The sequence below is a fragment of the Aulonocara sp. 'chitande type north' Nkhata Bay genome, linkage group LG5 (assembly GCF_057382095.1).
Source record: "Aulonocara sp. 'chitande type north' Nkhata Bay isolate Kocher_YH1m ecotype deep benthic linkage group LG5, A_spYH_male_GT1.1, whole genome shotgun sequence".
In the NCBI taxonomy this organism is placed as follows: Eukaryota; Metazoa; Chordata; class Actinopteri; order Cichliformes; family Cichlidae; genus Aulonocara; species Aulonocara sp. 'chitande type north' Nkhata Bay.
In genome coordinates, this window is record NC_141348.1 from 14,632,056 (window position 1) to 14,639,114 (window position 7,059).

Consider the following 7,059-nt stretch of genomic DNA (forward strand, 5'->3'; position numbering starts at 1 on the left):
TTGCGAAAAAACAGGGGGTGTTCCTGGCTCACATCGCTCACAGCTACAGGATGGGCAGGCGAGTGGACGAACATGGAGGCAGGCTCTGTGTGTGAGAGAGGGACGCTCCTACTTCCACTTCCTATGAGATAGCCACTTCCTGTCATTGAGAAACACAGAGAAACACCATGTTAATGACTATAAGGTGAAACGACCTTTAGTTTGTGATGGAGTCCAACTTAGATGTTGTGACAAACAAAAGTTTAGAAAGCTCTCTTGCATGAAACAGAACTGTGTGTGTGTGTGTGTGTGTGTGTGTGTGTGTGTGTGTGTGTGTGTGTGTTTCCTTTAGTATACCAGAAACCAGCTGCCTGCAAGGTGCAGCTCACTCATAAGGTTCCTTTTGTGTTTCCTCTCAGGCTGAGCTGACCACATGTGACCGGATTCAAAACAGATTGTATTTATCGCACGGCGCCCTCTGCTGGTGAAAGTCTAACGCTACATCGACAGGCGACGTTTATCGTGTCTGTGTGATCATGATTATTTGTGTCAAGATCTACAGATATAATTACCTCGCCTCTTGCACTGCTGCTCTAACACACTGAAATAAAGAATGATCTCATTGTTTATGATATTTCTTTGTATGACCTCGCTGTAGGGACAATGACAATAAAGGTCTATTCTTCTATTTTGTAGATCATACATATATATATAATTGAATTACAGAAAATGACTAATGAATTCTGATAAAAACGTTTTAGGGGTGTAGTGTTGGGTAGTGTTAACAATCTATTAAAATTTGGCTTACATCAACCAAGGTCTTCAAAGTCAGCTTAATGATTTATTGATCAAAGATTGGCAGAAATCCTTATAACTTAGAAACTATGATTATTATGAAGTGTGGTGTGTATTGTTAACATAGAGAAAGCACCGTATAAAGATCATGTCATATTTGACACGATTATCAAAAGGTCAAAGTGACAATGATGCTATATGGAACTATATAGAAAAAGTTTTAACTGTTTCCTACTGCCATTGTTCGTGCTGACATCATATAGGGAATGATATAAGGGGATTCTACATATCAGGTGACTTTTTTCAAGGTCAAAAAGGGTCTACCATTTATAAAATGACATCTTTGTGTGCTTTTATTTGCATTGGCAACATTTAGGAAATGATAGCTGTATATGTGGATTCTAAATATGACTTTATAGTTTGTATCCAAATGTCACATTTGACCTCTGACCTCATTTTTACATTTCACATCTGGTTTCTTTCAAGTTGACCCCAAACTGTGTTATATCTTTAAAGAAAGTATTGTCAAGTGAAAGAGAATGAGCTTCTATTTTATTGTTGTTTGTTTGTAAAACTGCTCAGAAAAAATGCTGAATGTTCTTGTAAAATGACAGAAAATACTGCTGTATGTGAGTTCTTAGCATATTTCTCAGCATTTTTAAGAAATCTTATTAATATTATTATATTTGTAAATTTGCCTGATCTCAATGAGTCAGTGAATCTCACATTTGCTTCCAGGCAAAGCTGGATTTGCGAACAACCAGATCATTTTAAGGGCTAATTAAAGTAGCTCACTTTTTATCCTCACCTTTTTTTCTTTTTTAAAAAATAAACATCATCTGGAGAGATGCTTTAACTTCAAAGCCAGCACTCTGCATTCAGGATGATCGCATTCAAAGCACATTTTAAGATTTGTTTGGACAGAACGATCAAACAAGTGGTGCTTGTTTAGCTAAGAAATCAGTTCAGCTTTTCTTTCAACATGGAGGCATAAGTCGCCTATCTCCAAAATCACTTTGTCTAACTTTGAAATGAAAGTTGGGGACTGCAGAGAGCTGTGATTAATGCTTTGTGGCAGCAGAGGGTAGCATTGATCACAATTACATCAGCTTACACCAAAAGGGCAAATATCTCTCGCATTTGCAGTCGTCTTGCAGCTGATTCAGAGCTGACACGGAGGCCTGTAACTCCCCCTGTGTAGAAAGTATTCTCTTCTTTCTGCAGAGGCTGTGATTTGTTTACAGATTCCAATTTTCCGCCACCTCCGAGTGGCAGTCAGCCACAGTTAAGAAGACTCCTCCTGAGACTCCAACCTCCGATGTTCACACTATTCTGGTACTACCAATTAGGAGATGAAAACAGACCACTGACACACTGTCATATTGTGAGAGAAGAGGAAGACTGAGACACATACACAGTGCCAGCTGTCCGAGTGTCTGGCCTGTTGCCGGGATGTAGCACTTCTCCGAATGCCAGGCCAATCCTTCCGTTACATCTCGGCGAGCGAAGGAGGAGAACCAAGCTTTCCCTCAGGACTCTCTTCACCTGCTCAAACTTCTTGCTGCTCAACATCTTGCGGCCACACATACCTCAGACTAGCTGTGAAATGTTGGCAGGATCTGTTAAACGCCCAGGGAGGAATCTTTAGGTGAGACAAGGGTTGATGCCATCTGCAGCCGCTGAAAAACTAGAAGCAAGCAATGAATCCCAAACACAGGGGAAGTCAAAACCTTTTTTAAAGTCACTTGAAGACTGGATCTTATTAGTGTTTGGAGAGGAAATGACAGGAGGCTGATCACTTTACTGTAAATGTGGTTTACTTCACAGAATAGGAGAAGATGTTTGAATGGTTAAATTAAAAGGAAAAGGCCATGAAAATACACAAAGAAGACACCAGCTATGACACATTGAATTTAAATAAGAACTCAGAATCCTTTGATCTTGGTCAACATAAACCGTAACATTTTGGTCTGATTAGTTTATTTGAAATATGGGAAGAAGAAAAAAACATCTCGTTTAATGACAAAATATACCAGCATATATTCTATTGGGGCCTTAAAAGCAAGGATGCAGGGGAGTACTCGAGTACTCAAAAAACCCCAAAACATTTACATCTATGAGGACCACATGAATGAAAAAAAAGGATTTTTTTTTTTTACAGTGAGCAGAATAATGGAGTTTAATAGTAATAATAAACACAGTAATAAGAAGTGTCAAGTAAAGATAACTAGAAATATAAATTTGGTTGTGAAGTTTGTTACAGTTCAAAATAAACTAAAAGCTAAAACTAGGTGTGGGGGAAAAAAAACCATGTCAGTTGACTGAAATAAAAATATGAAATTTCAAATAAAATAAAAACTGTTAGAAGAAATAAAGTCAAATTTGGCAAGATAAACGTTGAGGCTAACACTGAAACTCATGAAAACGAAACATTTTCAAATAAGTAAATCTAAACTAAAATGAGGAAACTGATTCAAACTCAAAGAGAATTAAAAACTAAATTAAAAATCCAAAAAAGTCACAAGTTTGTTCGTGAGAAAAATCACTCAAACAGCCCTGAACTGAAGTCTGTGGGTTACTTCTACAACAGCTGGGATGGCGGTACAGTCATGTGAAGACAAGAGATTTCACAGGGGTCGTTGCATTAGTGTTACAAAAGTACTGCGTCAGTCAGAACAGGTAAAGTAGCAGCCAGGCGCTGCTAATCAAATGTACTTGATTAACTGATCATCAGCAAGTGTGAGCACTATAAAAGTAGCTGCTCTGAAGCTTTTAGGTTTGTGTTAACACAGTGCCACAGTCTACACAGGACTTCCCAGCAATTCACAGTGGAGTTCTCATAGAAGTGCTACATTTACTGTTAAAGTTTAAATTTAATGACAGTACAATTTAAAAAAATGAATGAGTACAGCTTGTTTGGAAGGGTTGCCAGGAGAAAGCCTCTCCTCTCTGAAAAAAGTAAAATAGCAGCACAGCACAAACAGACACAAAAAAAAAGATCTAGAACAATGTTGGACGGATGAGAGCAAAGTGGAAAAACAACATCTCCGCACAAACACCTCATACCGTCAGGCAGGGCTGGTGATTATTTTGGCTTGTTTTGCAGACACTGGACCTGTGCAGCCACGAGTCGCCCATGAGCTCCTCCCACCAAAGTATTCTAGAGTCAAATGTGAGGCCATCTGACTGACAGCTGCAGCTTGGCACAAGTTGACGATGACCCCAGGCACAGCAGCAGATCTACAACAGAATGGCTGAAAAAGAAAAGAATCGAGGTGTTGCAATGACCCAGTCGAAGCCGTGAATGAAATGCTGTGGCGGCAACGTAAGAGAGCTGTGCATTAATGATTGCCCGCAAACCTCAGCGACAGAAGTAACTTTGCAAAGAAGAGTAGGCCAAAATTCCTCCACAACAATTTGAGAGACTGATGAAGTCATATATTAGAAGCCATCACTGGTGTTAGTTCAGTTTATTGTTGCTAAAGGTGGTCTTACAAGCTGAAAAACTGGATGTTCCCATTGTCAAATGACTGTAGACTGTGGTAGCATATAAAGCATAAAGGAAGAAAAGAATTGTCTTTTTGGGCAAAGTCAGCAATTTTCTTTCTGTGTTACCACAGAAATTGAAGTAAATTTAGATCATTCTTCAGAATAACTGATTACAAAAACAGACTGAACACAGCTGCTCAGGCTGGCTTTACACTGCGTTTTTACCAAACCATTTCTGGGGGTTTTTGATGACAGAGAAACTATGACTGGTCAGGAAGGCCACAGCAGAGGTTCCTTTGCTTTCTTTGCAGACACAAGCTGCAGATCTACATTTTTAAGACGTCTTAAACCTGTAAAAATTCAGAATTGAGGTTTACAAGAAGTGTATAATAGGGATAAAGGGATCAGCAGCTTCTGATTTCATAATAACCCATTTATAGATGTATAAATGGCTTTCAGTAAAGCCTCCCCAAACCTCCACTTAAACAATGCAGATTTTGGTCAGCAAGCAGCATTTTTTCAAAGGGCTCAGTCATGAAACACCAGTTGTATTTCTGATTTTGCAGATGATGTTATGTGGAGGAAGTTTGTGTTTCCTTAGCCTTGAGCCAAGCGACCCGTGTCAGTTACCTTGAATTCTGCCTGGAAACAAAGTAGACTAACTGAACTCGATGGTGTAACGCATTTGCTGCTTGATTGGTTTCCACGGGCGACAGGTGAAATCTCACATGGCAGAGGTCCTGATGGTGTTTGTGTGGGTGACTGGATATTGGTGTATGGGCACGTGCACATACAGGAAACATACGGGGGGCTCGGAGCCTGAGTAAACTGTGAAAGAGCTGCCACGCGGCCTGCTGAAATGCCTTTCATTGTGACAGCAGTTCTGTCTAAACAGTTATGGTCAGAGGCCGAGCGCCGCCACCTGTATCCCTGGACGTCTTTAACGGACCCTCAGCAGGGCTGACAGTAAATTAAGGGAAGCTATGTCTACCCTGACAGCGAGATGCTGTAGGTCACTGACTGAAGGTCTTTCCAAGCAGCTAGACAGGTTTCCCTTCCAAGTCTATTTAAAGTCAAGCAGAGCAACTGAAGTCATGGCGCACTGTTTAGAAACAGTGATTTCATTGGAACCAAAATACAGGAGATCAAAAACATGGAGAGGGGCATCATCGTGTAACCTGATTTTTATATTTATTTTTTTCATGCATCCACGTTGCATTTTGCAGTGATTTATCGGGCCTAGTGATGCGGGTAAAGAAAATGAGCTGGACAAACTATAAAGTCCACTCAATATTTTTAAAAAACTGCTAACAGTTCACAGATGTACCGGTATTCATGTGTTTCCTTGTAAGTCAGTCATTTTCTGTAATTCAATTTGAACTTTGCTAAGCAAACAGCTTACAAACTGCGTGCTACACACAAACAGCTTTAGCTCGGTTTACTTTCCATCCTCAAACAGCAAACTAACCTCACCACAGTGGATTTGTTTTAGTGTGTTTAAACGAAGACTTGTGAGTGATATGTCTAACCGCATCCTTGTTAACCCTTTCTACCAACTTTATTAGACAGGGGGGGCTGCAGCGGGGCTGTCACTGAGATCCTGGAGTGCGTCAGATTGTCTGCGGGCCTCTGTTTGGATAAGGTTGTATTCCCATTGTTTCTGATGCCCCAGCTGGGCCGAGGTATGCCTCCATGCTCCTGAAATAGAAAGACAGCTGAGGGCTGCCATGCATACTGAGGGCAGGGTTGGCCGGGCCCACTGACCCGCACCACATCTTAGCACAATGAGAGACGGGGTATTGTCTGGAGCCAGAGAGTAATAGCTGAGGTATCAAACGCCCCAAATGGATTGCTAAAAGACTGATTAACTCCTCGGCGTGTTATTGTTGTCTGTGTATGGGTAAATGTACGGGTGGGCTGGAGTGGAACGGGTGTGGCGGAGTAATTGGGGGCTTTGGAGTGTGTTTCTGCCACGCGACTGCCCGTCTCCACTCCAATGAAGCGTCAGCTAAAGACCTGAGCCCGCACAGTTGCTGCAAGGTATTGTGGGCAAGCACGAGGCGATTACAGATATATCCACCAGCGATGAATACTTTGATCCAAAATGAAACACAGCTTCACCCCCCAATTTTAGGTTGCTGCTACAAGTCAAAGCAGGGCTCTTCAAATCATACTTTTTATTTTGCCTTTTAAAACATTTTTTAGATCAATATGTTTGCTCTGAAGCGAGTAAACTGTGTTACTGTTTTCCCAGGAGAAAAAGAATAAATAAAAGAAGCCAGAAAGGAAAATTATAAAGAGTTCTTAGCTGAAAAAGGTGCGCAGAGGACTTTATGTAAAGATGCTGATAACCAGATTTCTGACACTGAATTTATCTCAAACTTCTTCATATTGCAGTAAAACAGCTTGAAAAGAAAATGATATTTCTTTTCTCAATGACAGACTGGGATTTGTGAATGTGAAAAGATACAAATGTATCATTTTTTGGCATTACTGTTTCTGGAGGAACATTCCCAATGCATAGAGCGAGAGGTGTGACCATGCAGTGCGTGATTAAACACTGCAGAGAATGACTGCAGTCATAATTCCCAATCTCCCTCCATCTCACTGCCTAAGCGTCCTGGCATTCGGTGCATGATGATCTAAAACAACTGTGACCGACCCCCAGATCAAGCCCTGATGCCCCAAATGTCAGCTCCTCGCATCACCAAACTGCCGGTGAGCCAACCCTCCCCAGGAGACGACTCTGTCCCCACACTTTTGGTGCTGAGCTCTACAGCTGGACGACTGCTCGGT